The sequence below is a fragment of the Oreochromis niloticus genome, linkage group LG12 (assembly GCF_001858045.2).
Source record: "Oreochromis niloticus isolate F11D_XX linkage group LG12, O_niloticus_UMD_NMBU, whole genome shotgun sequence".
Classification (NCBI taxonomy): domain Eukaryota; kingdom Metazoa; phylum Chordata; class Actinopteri; order Cichliformes; family Cichlidae; genus Oreochromis; species Oreochromis niloticus.
The window spans coordinates 25415911-25431242 of record NC_031977.2 but is presented as its reverse complement, the minus strand read 5'-3'; the positions used below and the strand labels follow the sequence as shown (position 1 = coordinate 25431242).

Here is a 15332-nt window from a genome sequence, read left to right as displayed (position 1 = left end):
CATCAGAACAATCCTGTTACTAGCAACGATTTAGGACCAACTAAGAAGATTGATTGAGAGAATGTGCTTTCCTCTTCTCTTCACTGTTGTATAATGCTATATTTTATACCACATTTATTTATTTTGTTGCTTAACTTTATTAGAAGACTTTACAATGTTGCATGATGTACTGTACTGCGTATTATCTGGGAAATTGTGTCATTTCACAGCGACGATGACTTGATGCTGAAATAACTGTTGTTCATCTGCCATGAAATAGACTATTATTTGACACATGATTATTATGCAATCTTTCTTATTGGACATCAATTTTTTCCATTTATTTGTATTTGTTCCAAGACGAGGCATGCTCTAGAAAGTAAAGCCCCACTGTAATAGTTTTTCTCGAGGTACATCTGGAGGGAAAGGTTAAAACCTAGGTAGGTATTTAAATATATTATTTGCCTTGTTTTATTTTTGACACTTTGGCCATCACAAGGCAAGCAAAAGCAAGTTCCGGTATATTCAGGAGAAGGCGTTCCTCAGCCAGTAGCTCTGATTGTGGGCAACTAAGACCAGTGTTGGGCAAGTTACTTTGAAAAAGTAATTAATTATAGTTACTAGTTACTTCTTCAAAAAAGTAACTGAGTTAGTAACTGAGTTACAAGATTCTAAAATTAATTAATTACTTGAAAAGTAACTTTTGCGTTACTTAAAAAAAAAATGTTTAACCCTCTGGGGTCCAGAGTATAATTGGCCATTTTTGATTTTACCTCTACATTTGACCTTTAAAAACTATTTACTTTGCCTATTTGACTATTTACTATTTACTTTACTTTGTTTGGTATCACTCTTTTCAGCACAACCTCACGTGTCGGAATTTACAGTTATGTTTTTATTTTGACATACTGTATTAACAAAATTGATCTAAAATCAGACAAAAAACAAAATCTGCATAGAAAGTTACATTTTTTACTGTAACAACCACAAACATGTTTATTGAATCATATTTCATAACTTTAAATGCAAATATAAATTGTCAATTTTAAAATCCTATGCACAGGTTTTGCAAACAACAAAGTTATTTGCAGGTATTTACCTTTTACCCTCTTTTTTTAATAACCATTTCAAACTATTTACATAACAATCAGGTGTTCTGCATTAAATAAGATGCCGCATAAATTATTTGTACCACTCCAAAAAAATAATTTCTGTCCACTATAAAGGAGAACATCACAGCCTGATACCTGGAGACAGCAGTCACCTCATTGTTCTGACACACAACACAAAACTATCCACAACACTACACACTAACTACACAAGACAACACATTAACTACACACTCCAAACATGCTAAATGTCACAAATCTCTCACATCTCAAAACTCGCGCTCTCTTTCTTTTTCTGCTTTCTTTCCCTCTCTCTCTCTCTCTCGCCGTCACTCCTAAAACTTCCCCCTCTTCCCAAACAACCAAATGTCATGTTGCCATATCATTTTTGATTGGTCGACATGGTGCATTTTTCCACCAACACCAACAGGCTGTTTTTTTGTTTTGTTTTTTTATTTTTTGGTCATAAGCAGAGAGTGCTTGCTAGCGCTGTCCTTAGACAGTAAACGTGACGAAACCATTCAGGAATAAACACGCCTATATATTGATGATCATGACTCTGGTTTTACGTGGCCCATCAACACAACTGGTATATATCACCTTGTTGCTTTGTCATCTTAAAGTGGTCGTGTGATTGGCTTACCACGACTACTTTATTCTTCCTCAGTCAAACAGCAGCACTCATGCGATTGTTTTGCCCCCTAGCTCCAGGTGTTGCGCCAAAAAGTGATCATGATTGCCGTCCGCGGGAGCGCGCGCAGCTGCTTAAAGCTGTAGCGCCCAGATTACTTACGTGCAGTAAGCTGAACACAGCTTCAACCGTCTGTTTGTTGAAAAATAGTAACGCGACCGCACCGCATTTCCTTGTTAGTAAGGGTAACGGCGTTGTAACGATAGAAATAGTAATTAGTTAGATTACTCGTTACTGAACAAAGTAACTCTGTTAGTAACGCCGTTACTTGTAACGTCGTTATCCCCATCACTGACTAAGACCAAAGTAAACAAAATGAATAAATGGTGCAGCCAATTGAAGATGCTGCCTTGTCCTCAAACACAGAGACAGACGCAGTGTTTGAGAAAATGCGTCTTAGCTGTTCCGATACTCATGACACACAAGGGATCACACTAAGGGTTTTTGCTTAGGTAGCAGTTGTCCTTCTTCTCTCCTGGATCGCCTGGAGCATTCTTTAGGTGCCTTCCAAGCTTTGACAAATGTCTAAATAACCACATTTACTCTGCCACATCCAGCTGAGACTGAAGAAGTCACTTGGATGAGTGATGAGACGTTCTCCCAAAAACGCTACGTCCAGATGAACAGAATCAACTATTTGGGAATACTCTCCAAAGGTTGTGCAGGGAAAGGCAACCAAACAAATTGAAGTTTTTTTGTGAAACACCCCTCTTTACAATTGATGTCACACAGAGATTACCAGCAACCACTCACTGCACAGTTGGGGAATATACATCCCCCCCCCAATCAGGGGTCGGTCTCTAGGCCTACTAAGGCTGAAGCCTTAGTAGTTTTTTTTATAAAGTATATTTTGTTTTAATATTATGTCTGTTTTAAGATATTCTGATTAATTAGAAAACTTTAACACTGTTTATAAAACAAAATATTATCACTAACCAATTTTTGGGGGGACAGCCACATATTGTGACTGATCTTTCTTCTTGATGTCATACATCCAAATCAAAATCTCACTATACATGAATATTTATGTTATTCCATCAATTTCAGCCTGAGCTACTCTGTTTAAAAAGATAAAAGACTACAATGCGACTAGGCTATAACATTTCATTTGACCACAGAATCATAAATATTGGAGCAGATATCTAGAACCTATTGAACATGAATAAAATCTTAATACAAAGATGTTGCCAGTAACACATAATAACATGCTATGAGGATTATTTTCATTGCTGGTTTTAATGGTCTAATTTTCTCCCTGTCACAAATCATCAGAGTCACTAAATAAAAGGCTAACCTTGTTTCTCTGTCCATGAATTCTAAATTACACAGAGATTTGGCCAGCGGAGAAAAAAAAAAGTGATCTGCTGAGTAATGAAAACTTAGATTATAAAGACTATTGTGTAATAACGTCTACTGAACTCTCAGTGACCTCACAGCAACTGACAAAGTGTTGAGGGGCACCTCAAATAAAGGACTTTACTCCTCAGAACCACCACCTGAAAGGGCAGTCACATCTGTCAAAAACCATAAATTAATATCGGACTGAACAGAAACATTAACTTTTTGGCACATCTACAAAAGGCAAATAAATATGAGAAACAGATGCTGACACAGGAGTGCTTAATTTGGAGCAGAGCTGTCTGATTTGCTGCCAAGCAGTCAGCGAGACGTTTTGAAAAAAAAGGGAAAAATGAGAAACTGTTGTGCCGCCTTGTAACATCGTCAGTGATGGAGGTAAAAGCTCAATCATAATTCTAGGCAAGGTAATTATCTGAAGAGGATTCTGAAGTTTTCAGACTCAAGTTTTCCACATTTAGTTTTGACTTATCCTAAAATGCACAGTGAGTTTATTGTTTTCTCGTCAGTCTTAATATTCCACAATGACAGAGGAAAAACAGGCTTTTGTAGTGTTAAATAATTACTGACAATAAAACACTGGCTTGTCTTATTTAACCCTTACATACTGTTCATATTCGATCCCGTCATTTAGTATGGTTCAGGTTCATTTTAAACTGGGCCAAGAATTCCGTCATAATAAGTGTCTACAACAAATTTTAAAATACTAATTTATTATGTATAAACAACCTATTAATCTTTCATTAATATTTAAAAGAGCAGGTGGAGTGTATTCTTTTAGGTTTTAAAAAACTCATTTTTGGAGAAAAACATCTAACATCACACAAAAAAACCCCAACTATATTTGTGCTTATTTTTCTTCATGCTGAACTCTGCTCATTGCTCTCTTTTATGTTCAGGTCCAACCAAACACGTAGTTTCATCTCAATCAGGCTACACACTGTTGGTTGTTTTGGAGGAATCATGGCTATATTAGTTGCACAGTCCACATCCTTTACTCTGCATAGGCAAACAAACACAAAATAGGTACCATGAACTCTGCTTTATATGCTTTGTTAGCTCTGGTGCATCCTTATACCATGGTTCCCTAAAACACTCTACAACTTCAAGTGCACTTATAAACAAGCACTTATACAAGGTCTCATAGATATCGTTGCAAGTCAAAATCAGGCCATGAGCTTGACAACTGTCCTCAGATGGTAGACCCCAGATTTATCCAGGCATAGATTTTAGAAAGAACAAAAGAAATTTTATGCAACATCAAAAAGGCCTAAGTGCACAAGAGATTCACTCATTGCTAAAAATGAAGAAATCTAGAACCAAAAATCTTACTCTTCTGGCCATTCAGTCAAATTGCGTAATCAAGGACACAGAGTCTTGGTCAGAAATGTAACCAAGACGTCAATGGTCACTATAAATTAAACCCTTTGTTCATATTGGACAAAAACTGACTGAAGCAGAAGAAGTATTTTATAGAATACCAGGGCATAGTAAGCAAAGTTGTGGTTGTCTCTAATTTACAAAATTAGCTGCATGTTACAGTCAACAAAAATAAACAAAACAAGCAACGGGAAAGTGCTTCCTGAGGTCACAAATCAAGTATTAACCATGTGGTTGTTGCACCATAGGCTTCTGCACAGTTAGCGTTCTTTAGCCAACCAGAGGAGCCGCCAACTGCTGGTTATTAAAAAGAATACAGATTTAAAATACTTCCGAACTGGCCTCGTCTTTCAGACCCAGAAACTTTGTTCTTTTATTTACAGTCCAGTGGCCACACAGAGGCCACAGCATCATGCTGTGATAGTTATTTTCTGCAATAGGGACTGGATGAAGGGTAAGACAGATAGAGAAAAATAATCTCAGTGAAAACCTTTTCCAGTCCTCTCAAGACTTAAGATTTAACATTACAATATTCATAATTACTTTTTTGTTGTACTTTGTTAGGAACAGTTTATTACACAAAACAAACTAAACAAAATATCTCCCATCTGCTTGTGGTGATTAGCTCATATTTTCTACATTAATAATTATAACAAATGAAAACTGCTCTCATATAAGTTTGTAAAGCTGGATCACTATGGTCATGGAAAACAATTTTCATACTGATCAGGCAGGCAGCTGAAAAAGTGGAGAAAAGAAAATTAGGAGATGGATAAAGAAGAGAAAGAGCGCCACTAGTGCCAGATAGTCCAGATGGGAAACAAGGTAATTAGTAGCACAGGGAAGGCCAGGAACGTACGTGCGCGCGCGTGTGTGTGTGTGTGTGTGTTGTGTGTGGGGTAGCTCTCACTCTGCCCAGGAGTCACGGTGCACGGCAACGGACGGGATCCAACAGAGAACAAGGGAAAGTCACACACATCAAACAAACTGTCAAGCTCGAGACAAGAGTTTGAGGGGAAATTTTCACAGTGCAATTAATTAGGACAGGAGGGAAATGGTAATAGCCTGGCATCAATGCATTCATTTAAACGAATCAGCTTCCATTGTTTCAAGGTGGATGGTTGAGTCAGTTCATGTATGCTCCTACAAAATGCACTTTTTCATATCTTGACACTTAAAAGTATCATAAGATTGATAAAAATTGCTACACAGTATTTAATAAGTAATCTGATACTGTCAAAACAATTTTGTCATATTTGCACATGTACAACAACTTTAAGTACGACTGTACCTCCACTAAGTACTTGTTACCACCTGTAAGAATAAAGTGTTTACTTTGCATTAGACTTCATTACATTAGTACCAAAAATATAAATGATATGAAATACAAATAGTATGTGATATCTTAAGAGGCATTTGTTTTTATTACTAATCATAACAAGAGCATCACACAAAGTAACGCAATCAAGTATGCACTCACTCCAGCCCCTCAACAGCTCTCAACACAAACTGACCATTAAAAGCTTTGCAAAGGTGATATTTACATATTGCACTGAACTATGTGACACAGAAATTCACACAGCATTATACAGTCTAATGCAGTGAATATGTTTATTTGATTACAGAGGCCCACGCTAGTTAATTCAAACAGCTTTTTGAATTCTTCTGGGGCATGGGAACAACACGGCCCATTTTAATTACTCAATCAGACAAGTGATTTGCTTAATTATGAACTCCGAGTTTAGGGAGTTGTTTAATTGCTATGAGAGCACAGGTTAACAGTAGTGCTTTTCAGCTTTTAGAGGAGAGCAGGGAGGACAAAGGGTGATCAAAGCTCCACATGGTGGACAAATAAAGACTTTTCAGAAAGATGAACACAAAGTATCATAATGACCTCTTCCACACTGCACTACAGCCCACTAGTCATGCTTTCATCACCCTGATCCTCTTTCTCTCCCACTAATGCTTAAATGTGCCTGGAGAAAACTGATAAATCTGCTGATGCCTGTGCCTCTACTCATCTCAATGATGATGACACTACTCCCATTGCCACTGCAAAGTGCTACAAAGTAAATATGAAGAGGAAGTTCAGCTGATGTGTGACAAAGCAGCACTTTTTGAACTGGAGAGGGACAGGAAGGGAGGGAAATAAGAGACAGAAAAAAAATGCATTTGGTGAGTAAGGGAAAATTGTTTTCGGATAAGCAATTTGGAGTAATATGATAGTGAGAGAGAGAGTAAAGCAGATCACAACAACAGCACTGCCGTCTCTTTTCTATCAGAACAGCCACACGAAGAAATGTCTGACCTCTGGACCAACTACGGCGCAACTTCACATAGCTCCTTGATGTTTTCCACTACTCCAGTGCTTCACTTTCAACTTTGAATAGAAAATCTGCACCTTATTGTCTTAGCCTGACTGTGCCAACTATGGCACAAAACAGCTTTTCCACTTGAATTCAACACCTTAACTACAGAGGATCCGAAAGTGTGACAGAGGCAAAATTCTGGGTATTACTTTCTGGCCTTACTTTATTGCCTCACAGTCAATTTCAACTGCTGGAATTGCATTTCCAACCATCTACAACAGAGGAGTAAAGTGCAAAGCTAGCCTGGCAGCATATTTAGAAAGTCAGCAATTATGAAAAAAAACAGTGCCAAGGTCGAATAGTTTTCCTTCAGAAGGAAAAATAAAATGAAATAGACAGACATACACTTGGGTGTTTCCCCAGTTGAAAATCTAAAATGAATACGGTATATTACCAAAAGTATCCACTCATCCATCCAAATTACTGAATTCAGATGTTCAAGTCACTCCAATGTTAGTGTTCATCTGGATGTTGAAAACTCAATGGCCAAATGAACAGAATCAGCAGAATTCAGAATTCTGGGATTCCCTTACCTGGATGATTGGGTATGCATCAAGACATAAGAATCACCAGTTAACCTAAAATTCATGTCTTTGGACCTTCTGTCTGTGAGGTAACAGTGCTAACCACTGCACCACTGTGCTCCCTAAAATGATAAAAATTTAAAATCAAAATGAAGTGTACATATCCTAGCTTGCAGTACATACACAAACACAAGCAAACATTTGTACATTCATGCAAAACATTCAAACCATGAGCAAAATTAAAGGGCACCTGTCAATAAAAGTAAAAAGTCGCCTTTTCTTTTAGCAAAATGCCACAAAAATTTTTCTAAACATTTACAACAAATCAAATATTCAGCTGACATGATGGAATGAGCTTGAATGTTTGGCTAACGTCTTAACCTCGAAAGGATTATGGTCTAATTAGCTAGGTTTTAACACAATAATCATTTTATAAATAACTGTTGTAATTAGAGTCAAAAAGGGGGATAAAAGAGGATGTGCTTAGGGTGGGCCTAACTTGTGATTGACAGGTCTCTACCTTATCAGCTTGCAGTGAATTCTCACTCAAGTGAAGGTTTAATAACACGTCAGCACAATCACATCCGTCTATGTCCATCTTTTACATACAGCCTATGTATCAAATAAGTTAAAGTTCTGTTCTGTAATTTCCACTCTAGTTACATATTAAATGGTTACTCAAAGGTAAAGTTAGAATTAACATAATACATCTTACTTTTGTCTCTCACACAGTGTGCAGACTCATTCTGGATGCTGCTGTTTGCTGTTCTCCCACTTGTTGAACATAGAAAACAAAGACATTGAATTCCTTGGAGCAATGCTGCCCATAGATTTTCATGGTAGGTGGTTTTCAGGTGGAAAAAAGTAGCTTAAGGCATATGCAAAAAAGAAATCACTAAATGTAGTGACAGAGATGTCTGGCACCCGAGCTGAGATGGTCTACATTTCCACATTAAAAATAAATACAATAAAACACCAACTACCCATTTCTTAACGAGCTTCTTCTTATGAAAGTATTACCCTGGAGAGAGAGACACACTGAGTCAATCAATCGACATTTTGTACTAATCACAATAATTACTATTTAGTGTGTTACAGGATTCACTGTTTTTGAAGTGCTTACTAAGCTTATTTATAGGTTATGTTTTAGGGAGTGCGCTAATCATGCACATTGCCGGATCACCTGCTTTCATGCTCCATTTTAGCTCCTCTCTCTCTTAAGGTTCTCCTCTTAAAAAGCCCAGTGTAGCTACTGGCTAAAAACACAGGAGCTACGTAAACCTAGAAAAGGAGAGATTCATGAGAAGTCACTACAATACACATGCACAAATAATTAGCATTCAATTATCCATCATAGGTCTAAACTGTCGGCATTCAGTCAGAGCTAATACTAATGTTAACCACTTTAGGCATACTGTTAATATGTCCTGTTTCTTCTAAGTGTCCTTCAATTATCATATTACACGTATACATTAGGTTTGGTCATATCATCCTATCGCCTGCTGTAGCATCACCATAACCATGAAAATGATATTAATTTAATAACTCAATAGGGAAATTAGCTAAAAATCACCCTGTCTGACAAGCCTTCGCCAATCAGTTTGACCATTGTCAATTTCTAATGTCATCATCTATTAGCATGACCCTAGCAACAAGCGTTAATGGCGACTGTGGCTGTCGCACATGTGGCAGCACGAAGAAGACAAGATGGTAGTGTTAGCTATATTAGCTTTGTTTTGCACAGAGACTAAACAGACAGGTATTCACCTATTGTGGGCTCTTCATTTTCTCAAATCCTGCAAGTGCATCAACACATATTTAATCTTGTAACAGTTGGAGGATTTGGCATGGTCGCTGAGACACAGTTGAGATATTTTAGAGTTTAGAACAAGAAATAATAGTTGGCTGTGATACAGATGGTTTCATCTGAAGTAACTTTTGTTTGACACCTAGACACTTGGCAGTGTGTTATATAGTGAGGTATAGAACTCAGGAAAGAAAAGCCTCGATACAAATGAAGCATTTCAGGTGGCTGAAACAGCAGGGTTTTATTGGTGGACACATTAAATCCTTTTTTCGGTGGACTTTGCAAACTTTTATATGCAAATAAAGCAAAAATCTAAAAAGCATAATGTGTGTAAATTATGTGTTTTGAAAGGGAAAGCACAGGATGAGTCTTTGCAGTGACATTTTGATTTTTGGGGGGTCCCGGGAGGAATAAGGGTGTACAGGATAAACAGTCGTGGCAGGTTAAAGGTGAGAAAATATATGAGGAAAATAAAGGAGAGGTGGATGAAGAGCAAAGCAGGAAAATACAGAGTCTTGCTGTGTCACAGAGAGATAAATAGAGGGATAAAGGTCTTCATCTGCCCAGTAGGGGAAGAGAGGGGGAGCTGTGAAATCAGCAAGGTTTCTGTCGATTAAAAAAAAAGAAAAAATCAGAAGAGGACATTTCCACCACTCTGAATGTGGACCCCACAGGCAAGGTCTTTCAACTCTGCAGAGCAGCTCACAGAAAGGGACCAAATCTGAACAGCCCCCCCCCCCCCCCCCCCAAAAAAAAAAATTCGACAGCATCAACTCTTTTGGTGCACTACAATCATAATACATCAACTAAAAGATACTTTAAACTGCCAGGGAAGTGAAATAAGAATGGGCGAATAGCCGATTGAGATAACATTTTGATTGCCTGGGACAGATTTTCTAGTTTCCTGGAATATATACACTTCTTCAAGCCTAGTAGAAAATCCTGACATATGGACAGGTACATTAATCTCAAATAACTACAGGGCAAGGCAAGTTGTTCAAAGTAGGAGAAATGGAGGAAGATAAATGATACACAGGAGATGGAACAACATTAAACAGGCAGAAGAAGACACAGAAAAGCACACAGGGAAGATGTGAAGAGTGAGGGGATGAAGATAAATGCGATAGGGTGGTGGGAGGAAACCCAAGTGAGGGAGAAAGAGCTGTTTCCAGTTCAAACAAACTGATACATTGCGAGATGTGAGAAGGCCGCTGTGTTTACTCTAAAAAGGAAAGTGAGATGAACAAATGCAAAGAGGAGAGGTAAGAAGTAAAGGGGTAAAGGGAAGCAAAAATAGCCAGAAAAGGAGGAAAGGCTAAAGCTGACACCTTGGCTAGCTGTGGAAGATTGAGGAGGAGTGATTTGAGGAAAGAACGGAAATAAAGAAAGAATGAGGAGTTGAGATAGTGGGAAAGAAAGGCATGTTATGTTGGAGATGGAGAGAGAAAATGACAGGCAGGAAGACACAGTGGGTAATATGAATTCATGTAGGCAGCTGATGGACAGTTGAATGTCAGGTTGGCAGTCATTTTTGTAAACAGCGACACTGAGTGTCCTCATCTCATCACACTGCTATGGCTGGAAGGAAAAAAACAAGCAAACGATGGGAAGAGAGATGAAAGAGGCGCATAGTGTGTGCCTGACTGAATCAAAGACAGACAAGGAGTGACTGACTCAGTCACATTTGAGGTCACACAGATTATAAACGCTAGAGATCAGAAACAGCAGAATCTCAAAGGCCAACAGACCAGAGTATAAATGAATTTGAGACGCCAGGAAAGGCGCTGTGTCAATATTCAGTTCTCTTAATGTTGTTAACACCTAAGCCCATGAGGCTCACTGGCAGAAACAAAGAACACATTTACATGAAATCTAATATCATAAAGCTTGTTATGAACTTGGAACAGGCCTGTTTCCTAGTGATTCTGTTTATATGCTTCAAATTTTCAGAATTAGGTTCTATATTTCAAGCACGTACGATGAACATGTGTCACAATGTATCGTGTCTTGTGGAGCAGCAGATGCCTGCCCCTCCCTGACCCTGGTTCTGCCATAGGTTTCTTCCTGTTGAAAGTGAGTTTTTCTTTTCCACTGTCGCAAAGTGCTTGCTTTTATGGGATTGTCTGAATGTTGGGGTTTTCTCTGTTGTTGTAAGGTCTTTACCATTCAATATAAAGCATCATCATCGTAAAACTAAGAAACATATAAAGTTCAATTTGAGGACTGTGTAATGGACAATGTCAAAAACAGTTTAAACAAGGGCATTTAAAACAACTAATGACATTCTTTAAAAATGAATCATAATTTAAATGCTGCTCAACTGTTTGGTGCCTCATATCGTGCACTGTGAATACCTGCCATTATACTCTCCCCAGCCACCTCCTTTAGCTCATTCAGGGGAACACAGAGGTATTCCCAGGCTAGCCAAGAGATGGTATCTCTCCAGTGTATCGTGGATCTATCCCAGGATCTCCTTCTGGTAGGACATATCCAGAACACCTCACCCAGGGACGAACAACTCAACTGGCTCCTTTTGACGTAGCGGAGAAGCAGCTCTACTCTGCCTCTCCCAAATAACTGAACTCGTCCCCCTTTCGGAGAAAGCTTATTTCGGGACTTACGTCTGCGAACTAATTCTTTCACCTTCAAAATAACATACAATAATAGACTTAACAAAAAAGATTAACGTTTTTTGGCACTTTTCAATAACTGTGTCGGGACTGCAGCTCCATCTAGTAGCAGATGGCTGCATATCATTTAGGACACAACGATTTACCAGCATTCGGTATCTGTTATGTTAACAATTAGAATATTTGCTGGCTAGCCGCACACATTCGAAGACTTGGTGCTATACAAACAAAATGCAATTTAATTTAAATTTAATTATCAGTACTTGCACAGAGAACGTGATGAAGAGAAGAACCTGTGAGCTGTGTTCAGGGCTATTTTGATCAATAATTATATTGTAAATCTTGATTATTTAACACAATTATTCATTAACTTAGCAAACAAGGATGTACTGAACTCTTGAACTTTAAATTTTATTCAAATGATAAACTCTGCAGACCTTTTTTTTTTTTTTTTTTTTTTTTGAAAAAGCTCATCTTGTAAGGGGAGCCGCTGGTCCCTGACAGGTTGCAGCCACCTCCAGCGTGGGAGTCACCAAGATACACAGGCGGCAGCTGACTCGGGCTCCTCAGGAGACTTGCACATTAGCCCCGGGCAAGACAGAGTTAGCGCGACAACCAACTGTCGTGTGCTGACGAATGCATACCAGGTGACAGACCCTGATCTCATACCTAGTGATCTGTAGGCAAAGGGAGCTGCAGGCAACCATTAATAATCCTTTCACAGGTTCACCTTTGAAAACCTTGGGAGTTTTACTTACTCTGGATAAATCTTGTTGGCCAAAGGTTCGCTTTTAGTCATCTTGGCTTGAACTGCATTATGCTTTTGGAGGGGTGAAAGCACACTGTCATAGAGCAAAGGGATGTGCCTGATCTATAACACAAGAAACAAAACAACTGTCCCAGCTCTAATTAACAGGCTAATGTCATAATCTTGGCAGTAATCAGAGTTTTTCAAATATAGGACTTGTGTTTTTTTACTAGCATGCATTGTTTAAAAACATGGGGTGCTATAAACCTTAGGAATAGTCAATTGTTGAACTATTTGGTTATTAATTTGTTGGGAATTCTGGCATTCACTTTTCACACTGAAGTTCACCTAATTGTTGCCAACTTAGCAACTGCCACTAGATTTACAAGACTTTTAGTGAATCTTAAGTGTCTTTTTTCCATTAAAAAGCATCTTGATGAAAATCTATGAACAGAACTGCTTTGCAATAAAGTCTTGCTTTCCTGCAGCAGTTTGTCTGTCTCACTGCTGTGTGCGAGCAGTGAGACAGAGAGAGCAGCAGCATGTGACAGAGAGTAGTGGTGCACTGAAAGAGGAAAAAAACAGTAAGACTTTCTACTGCTTCTAACTTTGTCTTTGAGTCATCATTTCACATCCAAATGCAGCCAAAATCCCTGCACATATGTCTGAAAGTCTTGTGTATGGGCATTTTGTCATGCTTATAAAACCAGACTCTTGTTGGTTCACCAAACTGAGAGCTAAGGCGGAAATACCCAGTGTCAGTCTTAAGCTTGAGAGGGTGCATTTAAAAGCCTAAAACTGTAGTGTAAAGACAGATCAAGGCTATATTTGTCCAGGAATGTATTCAGCCTGAGGTCATAAAACGGCAGCCTGCTGGGTTCACCCTTTTCCTCCTTGCTGCCAAGCTCTGCAGCAGAGTGGGAGAAATCTGTGGGAGTGACCTTTGGTAAAGCAAAGCACTTCACTCCCTGTCTGAGTGTGTAAAGGTTTTATGTTAAGGTCAAGTGTTTGAGACTCATATCAGTTGGGCCCCACTGGCACGAGGTGGGAGGACTATACCCTTAGAAAAAAGATCCAAAAAGGAGGACAAATAGATTTTCATGTGTAATTTTTTTTCTGAGATTATGTTTTGTTTACTATTTTTTTCTTGCGAGACAAAACCGAAACAAATATCAGAGCTGCATAAGTGTAACTCTGTCCAAACAGAGAGAGGAAGTTCATCTCTTCACTTTCAGCATGAAGTGAAAGTATCATAGGCTTCATCATCAGGACATAACGGTATCACAGTTAATCGTGTTAACATGGATGGACGTAATATGGTGGTAAAATGGCAAAAGTCACAACATTTGATTTTTTTTTTTTTTCCCCCCCCTTTTCTTTTTAAAAATGTATATAGTTATGCTAATTTTTAGGGCACTCTTTTAAATGTGTAAAAGGCTAATAATAAAAGAGAGCTAATAATATACATTAGAAAGATGAAGGGTCCATTTTGTGCCACTTAACAGTGAACGGTCAAGGGACCCCATTTCTTGTTACATGCCTAATGATGGACAGATGTATGGATGGAAGGATCTAGAGCTTGTAACATGTATCCTAAGTCTTATGTTACCATCATTATCAAATTCCCTAATGCTTACACGTGGCGGGTCACTTGTATAAACTGTATTTATTACAAAAGCAGCCAAACAATAATGCAATCAAGAACAACCCAATTCTCCAACATTTCTGATGTTTGTTATTTTAACTTGACTTCAATAGCTCTCAAAGCTATCCATTTACACCATGCATGTGTGTGGACTGTGGCAGAAGTCCGGAAAACATGTGAGAATACATTCAGACACGGAGAGAACAATCTACACAAATAAAGGTCCCTGCTGTGAGGTGACAGAACAATCCACCACACTGCTTGTCTCTCAAAACTATGTCTGTATCATTACTGAACCACAAAGGGGAGGCAGTTTGACATTTTCAAGTTAAAAATTCATAGAAACAAGTCAAAGACAGATAAATATATCTGTTTTTTGTATGTTAATCTACAAGTTTTGAGATTTTAAGTAACGGGATAAGGATTAAATTGAAATTAAAATGAAAAATGTAGGATTTTTTTAAATGCTGAAAACACGAGCTTTACTTGCTGCAACAGTTTGCCTACTTTTCCTTTTTGTTAATTAAAAGATTTATTTAACTAGTTTTCTGTCTGGACTTTGAAGACCAGTGCTCAGATTCCCGCATTGTCAGGTTAAAACACCAACAATAGTCTCATTGAAAAGGTGAATGTCTCCAATATAAAGGGATTTGAATAACAGCTCAAAATATGGCAGTCTCCTCCAAAGGGAAATCCCCAGGGAAGATTATACAGAGTATTTCATTTTACAATCCATCTATATGCACACCAAGCTCAAGCTGAATAACCTATTAAGGTGTGACACAGCACCTTTAAAGGCAACAGTACAGTCCTGTTCCCCATTACCTGCTCCTGAATCAAAAAGCACACTGTGCCATTCTTCAAAGCTTTAAAGTCTTCAAAGAGAGAGGACGAACAATGGAAACTGGAGTGCAAAAAGAAAGAACATGACTGAGAAGGGAGAGGAAAGACAAGTGGAAGACGAAGGACTAAAATCTCGTCTTTTAAAGGATAGTCTTCTGAAACAGCTGTGACATTTCAAAAGGCCAGACTTCCTGAGAGGCACTGACTTTTCCTCTATTAGAGTAGGACACTCCATGATTACACATATCAAT

At 38.3% G+C, this 15332-nt stretch overlaps 1 protein-coding gene across 12 annotated transcripts in view; it reads right to left on the bottom strand.

Annotated features, from left to right (window-relative positions):
* gpat2 (glycerol-3-phosphate acyltransferase 2, mitochondrial) overlaps positions 1–15332 on the bottom strand; it is a 183377-nt gene that overhangs the window by 118208 nt on the left and 49837 nt on the right. The window contains exon 1 of one of the 12 annotated variants that reach the window (XM_005473488.4): positions 8124–8182. The exons of the other annotated variants lie outside the window; for them this stretch is intronic. The gene's annotated coding sequence lies outside the window, so the exon portion shown is untranslated. Of the gene's footprint in view, positions 1–8123; positions 8183–15332 lie in introns of those variants that run through there. 12 annotated transcript variants of the gene reach the window in all.